Source organism: Malaclemys terrapin, chromosome 21, assembly GCF_027887155.1.
Source record: "Malaclemys terrapin pileata isolate rMalTer1 chromosome 21, rMalTer1.hap1, whole genome shotgun sequence".
Lineage (NCBI taxonomy): Eukaryota > Metazoa > Chordata > Testudines > Emydidae > Malaclemys > Malaclemys terrapin.
The window spans coordinates 15,432,675-15,444,010 of record NC_071525.1 but is presented as its reverse complement, the minus strand read 5'-3'; the positions used below and the strand labels follow the sequence as shown (position 1 = coordinate 15,444,010).

Below are 11,336 nucleotides of genomic sequence, written 5' to 3'. Positions count from 1 at the left end.
TTCTCTCTCACCCTGGGCATTTTCTGACCAACAACCAGCTCCAACCATTCCTCCTCACGCTAACATTCTCTTGCAATACAAATACACTGATTTTACCAGGCCGTGGGATCATTCAGTGTTATTAATGTAAATTATGGTATATGAGGAGGCAGGAGATACAGGAGAGAATTCCTTTCCTGATACTCCTATTTCCTTTCCATTCATGTTATTTTAGGATGAATACTCCAGCATGGCGTCACTTGATCAGTGACTCTCCCTTGCCTGCCCCCGTACGCCCCGAGGCTCAGTTCTGGGCGATTTATGAAAATTTCCTCAAACAGACTGGACTCTCTAACCCTGAGTGAGTATTGGGATTTCTTCACTTCTTTATATGTATATATATTGGGGAGGGTGCATGTCCAAGTTTGTGCAGGGCTTTGGGTGTAGACAATATGGTTACCACATTTCTAAAAAGATAAACACATAACAATATATTCTCGGCAGTCATTGTAAGGAAGAACTACATTCTCTCTCACCCTGGGCATTTTCTGACCAACAACCAGTTCCAACCATTCCTCCTCACGTTAACATTCTCTTGCAATGCAAATACACCTTTCCCGTAATCCTGACTTCATCCTGCTTCTATCTAGTTAGTGATTGTCCTATTCTCCCCTATCACTGCACTTCAGTGGAAGGGGAAAGTCTTAACATATTTGCAGAGTGATTCAAAGACTCAGGGTATGTTTACACTACCTGTCGGATCAGTGGGCAGTGATCGATCCAGCAGGGGTCGATTTATCATATCTACTCTAGATGCGATAAATCGACCCCCTAGCGCTCTCCCATCGACTCCTGTACTCTGCCACCGCGACAAGCGCAGGCAGAGTCAACAGTGGAGCGGCAGCAGCCGACTGACCGCAGTGAAGACATGCGGTGAGTAGGTCTAAGTACGTTGACTTCAGCTACATTAGTCACGTAGCTGAAGTTGTGTAACTTAGATCGATCCCCCCCAGTGTAGACCAAGCCTCAGTTACTGCTTTGGCAAAGGAGTTTACTACTATTTAATTTAGAGCAGACCCTCTTCCATTCAGTGAGTACAGGAGATCTACTGTGCGGGTACATCTTTCTTTTGTGCAGGGAGGGGTCAGTAAAAGCTCAGGGTAAAGCATGGAATAGAGTTGCCATCTACCTGAAAACGTAAATACAAGATGATTACATTGCTCCAGGCATTCTAAGGAGGCACCAAATTCCTCAGGACACTGGCCGACCGACATCTTCCCCCAACTATTGCTTCTCATCTTAGCATTTACATCAAGAAAGAATGATTCTTTACTTTCCAATTTATATCATGTCATCAGAGCTTTAAAGAGCAGCATACAATGTCTGCCCAAAAGAGCTTACAATGCAGCAGATTGATACAGATCTTACGGAGAGGTGGTTAAATGGGATTGTGCTGATGGAACTGTTTGTGCTTCTTTTTCCTTGAGACAGAGATCTTCTTCATCTCCAACTTCCCAGTCTCAGGCAGATCAACTGAAGAGTGGGCCATCTTCTGCCCAGCAAATACTGAGTCTCTCTTCAGTTCCTCCCTCCTCAAACACCACACAGGGTGATACCTCAGTGTAGGGAATAGGCTGGAGGCGTGTAATATGGCAATCATCTTCCTGAAAGGGGAACTGTTGGATGATCACACCTTGCAGGCATTTTAAGGAAGCACCAGCTTCTGGATCACTCAGGGCACTGCCTGGTCTATGACAGAACTTGGTCACAGCTTCTCATTTTAGCATCTCCTTCAAAAGTCAATATCCTTTACCCCGGGGGAATTCTGCACCAAAAAAAAAAAAAAAAAAAAAATCAAAATCAAAATTCTGCATCCTTTATTTATCAAAATAATGCAATATAATCACATCAGATTCAACTGTTTTGGTAATTTACTTAAACTACAATACAGAAACATCACAATAACTATTCAGCATTTCCTAAGCACATGAAAGTTAAGTTACAAACACTTGGTAACTAATATCCTTTCATTTAAATTACATTACAGAACACAAAACAGCACACACACACACACACAGACACACACACACACACACACACACACAAAGTAGACTGTCATTTTAAATTGTTGAGACTTTCACACATGAAAGTCATACAGTTTTGGTAATCATTGTCCTGGACCTGGCTGGGTACTTTGGGAAGTTCTTGGTTCTGATTGTCCTGACATTTTATTGACTCTTTGGTAAATGTTTTATTTGCCCTCAAAGGTCTTTTTTTTTTAATGGGTAAGTAAAATAAATCCTGAGCTGTATTCTAACCCCATTGTGCCACTTTGGCACAGAAATAAAGTGAGAAAGCACATAGATCTTCCTAGCTGAGGATTCCCTTACTGTCATTTATAATAAGGCTCCTTTCCATCACTCTGGCAATGTAGGGGCCTTAAAACTTGTACAGGTTTTCTGCTCCTGGGGAAATTGACTGAGAAAGGGAAGAGTTAACTAACAATAGCAACATTAACAACATTCACTGTAACAGTCAGGCTGCTACATTTCTGCTTCAGAGAATGAGATCAATTAACCAACAACAGCAACTTTAACGATGTTACTAACTACATTGTCAGGCTACTAATGCCTCAGAGAATGAATCAATTAACTCAGGCAGGACTATTACATTTGTGCCTCTAGACTGCCTTGTGTAGAATAAAAAGCCCTACCCTTCCACACCAGTCAGCTGTTGTAGCAAGGGAGAGGGACAGAGTCTCTCTCTCTCTCTCTCTCTCTCTGGATTGTTCACGCACATACCACATACCCACCCCCTGCGATCATGCAGGCATGCATGCCCAGCACCCCGCCCCTCTCTCTGAGGTTGCTTGATGCATGCTAGAACAGACACGCTGCTAGGGAAGAGGCCGTGTCCCCTGGTAGATTTTATTTGCATTTTTCTGTGCAGGGGCACAGAAAAATGTGGGTCATATGAATTCCCCTAGCAAGTATAATATGGAGATATACCTATCTCCTAGAACTGGAAGGGACCTTGAAAAGTCATTGAGTCCAGCCCGCTGCCTTCACTAGCAGGCCCAAGTACGGATTTTGCCCCTGATCCCTAAGTGGCCCCCCTCAAGGATTAAACTCACAACCCTGGGTTTAGCAGGCCAATGCTCAAACCACTGAGCTATCCCTCCCCCACATTTCATCTTTACCCTGTATCTTGTTCCTCTCTGTTGTGTGAGCGTGAGGGCTTTGTTTCCTTTATCACAGACTCAGTTATCTGCAATATTAAATGAATTTTACTCTTAAAAAGCCTGGAGTCACTAGTTCTCCTGCCCTTGCCTAGTTCCTCTCCCTTATCAAACACAATCATTAGCAGCGACTCTAATTATTCATGCTTATGAGATTGGGAACAGGATCTAGTTTTCCACAGTTCCTTGGCATTGTCTCCTGCAACCTTCTCCAGAACAATACAGATTAGCTAGACATGCAAATCAGTGGAGTTCGCTATACTAAACACTTTGGGATATACTGGAGTCTACTGTTCTCTACCCACAGTTCTTTGCTTGCTTCTTCTGATTCACTGTGGGGAAGGCAGCTCTGTATTTTATCCTTTTGAAGAGTCATGTAGATCCAGCTGGCTGGTGAAGTTGAGGGTATATTAACATGGACAATAAAAGCAAATGGGAGAGGTAAAATGGGGATTGTTCAGCTGTCTCTAATATTCTATTTCCATTTCTCTTATTTCAGGTGAATGCCATCTTCCTCAGGAACTTTCAGACGCCACAGCCAATAATATGCTTAAGGTTGGCGGGTTGTCTGTGGGCGAGGACTGGGCTGCCTTCCAAGGTCTCTGAAAGCGAGGGATCATTGTCCAGGATGGGTTGTAGATCACTGATGATGCATTGGAGAGGTTTAAGCAGAGGACTGTAGGTGATGGCCAGTAGAGTTCTGTTGGCTTCTTTCTTGGGCTTGTCTTGCAGCAGGAGGCGTCTGGGTACACGTCTGGTTCTGTTGATTTGTTTCCTTATTTTCTCCTGTGGGTATCGTAGTTTTGAGAATCCTTGGTGAAGATCTTGTAGGTGTTGGAGCAAATGCAGTTGTACCTCAGTGTGACGTTATTGACATAAACTGGGACCATATAGATCATTGTTGCAACCAAGGTCCTGTAGTGGCACCAAATCTTGTATAAAGTGGGTCAAATGGGGTGTCTAAGACAAGGTTATGGTTTACTGGTTATGATTATGCTGTCTATATGTGAGTATCAGTTTTGTAGTTGAAGTTATGAATATTGGCTCTATACCGTCTGTATGGCAAACTTATGCTATGCTTCTGGGTGACATCCCAGAGAAGCTGGGATTAGCTCTGCCTAGCCTGCTTGATGGCCCATTAAGGACCATCAGCTATACAATGGACCCATTGAGAGAAGGCCTTCAGACTCAGCAAAGTATGCAGGGACTGGCCCATGTGACTCCAGGCTCCATTTTGCTGTAATTTTCCACAGTAAGAACAAAGAGGTGTTCTTACACCTGGAAAGGACTATATAAGGCTGATGCCTCATCTCCATTGGGTCTTCAATCCTGCTTCATACCTCTGGAGGAACTTTGCTACAAGCTGAAGCTTTGAACAAAGGACTGAGGACCCATCCCAGCGGGGGATGTATTCCAGAGAATTGATTTGAACCTGCAGTTTATTCTATCGCTGCTGCAAGCCTGAACCAAGAACTTTGCAATTACTGTATGTAATTGATTCCATTTAACCAATTCTAGCTCTCATCTCTATCTTTTTCCTTTTATGAATAAACCTTTAGATTTTAGATTCTAAAGGATTGGCAACAGCGTGATTGTGGGTAAGATCTGATTTGTATATTGACCTGGGTCTGGGGCTTGGTCCTTTGGGATCAGGAGAACCCTTTTTCTTTTACTTGGGTATTGGTTTTCATAACCATTTGTCCCCATAACGAGTGGCACTGGTGGTAATACTGAGAAACTGGAGTGTCTAGGAGATTGCTTGTGAGACTTGCGGTTAGCCAGTGGGGTGAGATCGAAGTCCTCTTAGTCTGGCTGGTTTGGTTTGCCTTAAAGGTGGAAAAAACCCCAGTCTTGGGCTGTAACTGCCCTGTTTGAGCAATTTGTCCTGAGTTGGCACTCTCAGTTGGGTTCTGCCAGAACCACATCGTCACACTCAGTGCTTGGCTGTAGATAGTGGATCGTGTGGTATGTCCGGGATGGAAGCTGGAGGCATGAAGGTAGGCATAGCGGTCGGTGGGTTTTCGGTACAGGGTGGTGTTAATGTGACCGTCACTTATTTGTACTGTGGTATCTAGGAAGTGGACCTCCCGTGTAGATTGGTCCAGGCTGAGGTTGATGGTAGGGTGGAAGCTGTTGAAATCGTGGTGGAATTCTTCCAGAGTCTCCTTCCCATGGGTCCAGATGATGAAGATGTCATCAATGTAGCTTAGGTAGAGAAGGGGCGTGAGTGGACGAGAGCTGAGGAAGCATTGTTCCAGGTCAGCCATAAAAATGTTGGCATATCGTGGGGCCATGCGGGTGCCCATAGCGGTGCCACTGGTCTGGAGGTATATAGTGTCACCAAATTTGAAAGAATTGTGCATGAGGATAAAGTCACAGAGTTCAGCAACCAGTTGTGCTGTGTCATCATCAGGGATACTGTTCCTGACAGCTTGTATTCCATTTGTGTGTGGGATGTTTGTGTAGAGAGCCTCCACATCCATGGTGGCTAGGATGGTGTTTTCTGGAAGATCACCAATTCACTGTAGTTTTCTCAGGAAATCAGTGGTATCACGGAGATAGCTGGGAGTGCTGGTGGTGCAGGGTCTGAGTAGAGAGTCCACATGTCCGGATAGTTCATCAGTGAGCGTGCCAATTCCAGAGACGATGGGGCATCCAGGATTTCCAGGCTTGTGGATTTTGGTAGTAGATAGAATAAACCCGGTCGGGGCTCTAATGGTGTGTTGATTTGTTCCTGTGTTAGTTTAGGGAGTGTCCTGAGTAGATGGTGCAGTTTCTTAGTATATTCCTCAGTGGGATTTGAGGAAAGTGGCCTGTAGAGTTTGGTATTGGAGAGTTGTCTGGCAGCCTCCTTTTGGTAGTCAGACCTGTTCATGATGACAACAGCAACTCCTTTATCAGCCTCTTTGATTATAATGTCAGGGTTGTTTCTATGTATAGGTCTATTCTATGTATAGGTCCATGTGGAGTTCCTTCTTGTGTTGTTGGTGGGAGGGTATCTGTGTATCAGTGCACTGTTCAGTGTTATCTTGAAAGTATTCTTTGAGTCGGAGATGGGGAAAGTAGGCTTCCAGATCACCACAGATCTGTATCATGTTCGTGCGGGTGGTGGGGCAAAAAGAGAGTCCCCAGAATAGGACAGACTTCTGCCGGGTTGAGTGTGTCGCTGGCTAAATTGACAATATTGCTGGGTGAGATAGGGGTACCACTATTCTATCGTGGCCCCATGTGGCAGGTAGGATTTTAGACAGCTTGCGGTCCTTTTTCCTTTGTAGAAAGGTGAAGTGTGTAATGTAGATCTCCTGTCTTATGTTAGTAAAGTCTGTTTGTGTGGAGGGTTGGTTATTTATGAACGTCTCCAGGTTGGAGAGCTCTTTTTTGATCTTTTCCTGTTTCCTGTATAGGATGCTGATCAGGTGGTTCCTCAGTTTCTTTGATAGTGAAATTTCCAAAGGCAGGTATAAATATGTAGGCAGGAATCAGTCTAGAGATAACGAGGTTAGTTCAATCAGGGAGGGTGAGGCCCTCTTCTAGCAGTTGAGGTGTGAACACCAAGGGAGGAGAAACTGCTCTTGTAGTTGGCTAGCCATTCAGTCTTTGTTCAATCCTGAGCTGACGGTGTCAAATTTGCAAATGAACTGAAGCTCAGCAGTTTCTCTTTGAAGTGTGGTTCTGAATTTTTTCTTTGCTGTAGGATGGCTACCTTTAAATCTGCTATTGTGTGGCCAGGGAGGTTGAAGTGTTCTGCCACAGGTTTTGTATATTGTTTCAATTATTTCAAATTTGGTGACAATAGATACCTCCAGACCAGTGGCACCACTATGGGCACCCGCATGACCCCAATATGACAACATCTTTATGGCTGACCTGGAACAACGCTTCCTCAGCTCTCGTCCACTCACTCCCCTTCTCTACCTACGCTACATTGATGACATCTTCATCATCTGGACTCATGGGAAGGAGACTCTGGAAGAATTCGACCATGATTCCAACAGCTTCCACCCCACCATCAACCTCAGCCTGGACCAATCTACACGGGAGGTCCACTTCCTAGATACCACAGTACAAATAAGTGACGGTCACATTAACACCACCCTATACCGAGAACCCACCGACCGCTATCCCTACCTTCATGCCTCCAGCTTCCATCCCGGACACACCACACGATCCATCGTCTACAGCCAAGCACTGAGGTACAACTGCATTTGCTCCAATCCCTCAGACCGAGACCAACACCTACAAGATCTTCACCAAGCATTCTCAAAACTACGATACCCGCATGTAGCAGGGTGGACACCTGCTCCTGCCTGGAAGGGCCTGAGAGAGCCCAGGGAGCATGAAGGCTGAGCTGATTAGGGGAAGTGGCTGTAGCTGGGGCCACGCCCCAAACAGCCTCAGCAGGCCCTATAAAGGCTGGGAGCCAGGAGCTCAGGCCAGAGTCTCTCTCTGAGTGCAGAGAGAGAAGGGCCTGGCTGCAGGGAGCTAGACAGAGTACCTGAGTGGAGCAGGGCTGGGGAAAGGCTGAGGAGCTGGGGAGCTCCAGCCTGGATAGCCCCAGGCTGCGGCCTGGTAATAGGCCAAGGGGTACTGGGGGTTGCAGAGGGCAGCCCAGGTCTAGGCCAAGGCAGCAGGTCCGAAACCAACCTTGCTGATGATGAGTGACCTATACTGCAGTCTGCCCCAGAGAGTGGGGGCTAACTGGTGACTGGCAGTGGCCTTATCCTGAGGTGAGGTGGGGTTAGTGGGTGGGGGTTCCCCTGGGAGGGGAGACCTAGCGTGTGGGTATTGCCAGGGGGCAGCACCCAGAGCAAGGGGCACCAGGGTCCTGGGCGGGACACAGGGGCCAGTGCAGAGGACAAGGCGGATCACCCGCCTGCAGAGGGCACTCCAGAGGCTGGTGAGCTAATTCCCTGGACGACCAGCAGGAGGCGCCGCAGGGGTGAGTCCGGACCTTCTCTTACACCGCACGAGGAAATAAGGAAACAAATCAACAGAGCCAGACGTGTACCCAGAAGCGTCCTGCTGCAAGACAAGCCCAAGAAAGAAACCAACAGAACTCCACTGGCCATCACCTACAGTCCTCAGCTTAAACCTCTCCAACGTATCATCAGTGATCTACAACCCATCCTGGACAATGATCCCTCGCTTTCACAGACCTTGGGAGGCAGCCCAGTCCTCGCCCACAGACAACCCACCAACATTAAGCATATTCTCACCTGCAACAAAGCTCGATGCCAACTCTGCCCACATATTTACACCAGCGACACCATCACAGGACCTAACCAGATCAGCTACAACATCACCAGTTCATTCACCTGCACATCCACCGATGTTATATACGCCATCACGTGCCAGCAATGCCTCTCTGCTATGTACATCGGCCAAACTGGACAGTCGCTACATAAAAGGATAAATGGACAGAAGACAGATATTAGCAATGGCAATATACAAAAACCTGGAGGAGTACAAACAGCAAACAGGAAAACATGAAGAAAGAGCTCTCCAACCTGGAGACTTTCATACATAACCAACCCTCCACACAAACAGACTTTACTAAAAGAAGACAGGAGATCTACAATTACACACTTCACCTTTCTACAAAGGAAAAAGGACTGTAAGCTGTCTAAAATCCTACCTGCCACATGGGGCCACGATAGAATAGTGGTACCCCAAAATCACCCAGCAATATCGTCAATTTATCCAGCTCCACACTTAACTCGGCAGAAGCGACTGTCCTACCTCGGGGACTCTCTTTTTGCCCCACCACCCGCACGAACATGATACAGTTCTGCGTTGATCTGGAAGCCCTCTAGTCTATAAGGTGCCACAGGACTCTTTGTTGCTTTTCATACCAGAGGTTCCCAACATGCTTTACAAACCAACTCCCCAACAGTCTGAATCACTATTGATCCCAATTGCTATGGACCTGCATTCATTCCACAAGTGGAACTCCCTTGGATGGCAGTTGATGTTTTGCATGCAGAATCATAGAATATCAGCGTTGGACAGGACCTCAGGAGGTCATCTAGTCCAAGCTCCTCCTCAAAGCAGGACCAATGCTCGAACTACTGAACTATCCCTCCCCTGTCATGCTATGGAGATCCACTGCACATCAGAGTGGGAAATATTGCTGAGTCTGTGCGGAATGAGAGACAAAGCACTGGCATAAGTAAGCCCCTGATAGTGAGATGTAAGATTTTGATAAATCGCCTTTCAAATAAAAGCTCTGGGTTTTGCATCTTTTACTCCTGAGTGGTGCAGATTCATGCAAGCAAGCTGTGATGCGGTGTTCATCTCCAAACAAGGCCTGAAGGGGTAAGTTATGCCAATTTACCTATAGGCTGCACGTGGAGGAAAGCCAGGAAATGTTAAGGCCTAATTGGTCTAATCTTCATCTCCAGGCCTTGTGTGGGGTGGAAACCCCATCGCACAGGCCCACAAGCGTAAGTACAATTCAGATCTGAGTAAGGGTTGCAGCACTAGATCCATAAAATATCAAGTCAGACAGCTATCTCTCATCAACATCGAAATGTGTTTGGCCCAGATCCTCAGAGGTATTTAGGTACATAGGCTAATATATACAAAAGGGACTTAGGCATAGGATGATCAGTGTCACAACACCTAACTTTTAGGCCACTAGGCAAAGCGATAGGCACCTTTGAATGCAATCCACAAAGCCAGCATGCTAGGAGCCACCTAAGCCATCCAGCAGGAGAGGCAGACAACAGGGGCATATCCTAAGTCCCACGCTTCTCTCAGAGTTCAGCACCTATCTTTGCTAGAGATCCATGAACTGAGGTAAGAAAGGCATTAGGCCACCTAAGCGGTGAATAGGCCTGATTTGACAGGTGTGCTCAGATGCCACCAACTGGATCAAGACTTTTAGATGAGTTTACACAAAACAGCTGGGGTGGGGGGGAGAAAGAGGGACAGAGAGCAGCTCTCTTATAACCTTTAGCCTAGTGGTTAGAGTACTCAACAGAGATGTGGAAGACAACCCCCCGACATTCAAGTCCCCCCCTCCACCCTACCTGAGAGGAAGCAGGGATTTGAACAGGGATCTGCCACATCGGAGGTGAGAACCCTAATCACTATGGTATGGAATATCCTGATCTGGTGCTCCCTCAGTCTCTTCTATTGAAGTTTTTCAACTTAAATTAAATCATTATTTATTAATTGGGCTAGACAAAGTTAAATGACACTATAGCTTAGTGATTAGAGCACTCACCTGAGCGATGTAGATCCCTGTTAAAATTCCTTCTCCTCATCAGGCAGAGGAGGGACTTGAACTGGGGGTCTCCCACATCCCATAACCACTAAGCTAAAGATTATAAAGGAAGGTTCCCTCCACCACCTGCAACTGTTGTGTTAACTCGCCTAATGGGCCCAATCCAGTAAGCAGCCTCTGGGCATGCCTACCTGATCAGGCCCAGCATGCAATTGAGGTGGACAAATGCCTGTCTTCCCTGGTTTGTGGATCAGTCTGGAGCACAGACAGGAGACGGCGTCTGAGCGCCTGCGGTGAGGCAGCACAGCACATGCACACAGGCAGAAATGTAGGCACCTAGGGCACTCCCTCTGCACATGATCGCCACTGAATTAGTTTAGGAACGTACAGGGGTAAGCAGCAGTCAAAGGGGAGTTTTGTGGCTCTCAGTACAGATAAAAAGGGCGAGAATTTAACAAGAGGACAAAGAAAGCAGAACTGACAAGTTTACCTGAGGCTAGACATACATATTCAATTTCCTTACTAACAGATCTCCGGCTAATGGTCCACCATTTGCTTAAGCAGACTCATTGTTTATGCCTTAATGTTCCTTTTTCTGACAGCTGTATTTCAACATTCCTTATTTCAGCTTAAAGGTACATACAGCATTTCTTCAATCCATTCTATTTTTACAATATAATTCATTCTACTTTCATAATCCCTCCTTTTGGTCAAGCTACGCTATGACCAACAATTACTGGGTTCCACATATTAATCGTTCTTTATCCATTTCTTCATCAGCGATATTCAAAATCATCGTATTAGCACTCTGTTTTGGGGCAGTCACCTGGGTGGCATACCTTACACAATTCTGTATACAACAGGAGATTAACTGAAAACATACAAAAATCA

At 46.1% G+C, this 11,336-nt stretch overlaps 1 long non-coding RNA gene across 2 annotated transcripts; it reads right to left on the bottom strand.

Moving 5' to 3' along the window:
- Window positions 1–1,619: 1,619 nt before the first annotated feature.
- LOC128826936 (uncharacterized) lies at window positions 1,620–11,007 on the bottom strand. 2 transcript variants are annotated; one of them, XR_008442907.1, is made up of 3 exons: window positions 10,936–11,007; window positions 8,533–8,614; window positions 1,620–1,804 (listed from the first exon to the last, which is right to left on the bottom strand). It is a non-coding gene; the product is annotated as an uncharacterized LOC128826936 (long non-coding RNA). The 2 variants fall into 2 exon arrangements; XR_008442906.1 differs by lacking the exon at window positions 10,936–11,007 and adding an exon at window positions 10,446–10,572.
- Window positions 11,008–11,336: the final 329 nt, after the last annotated feature.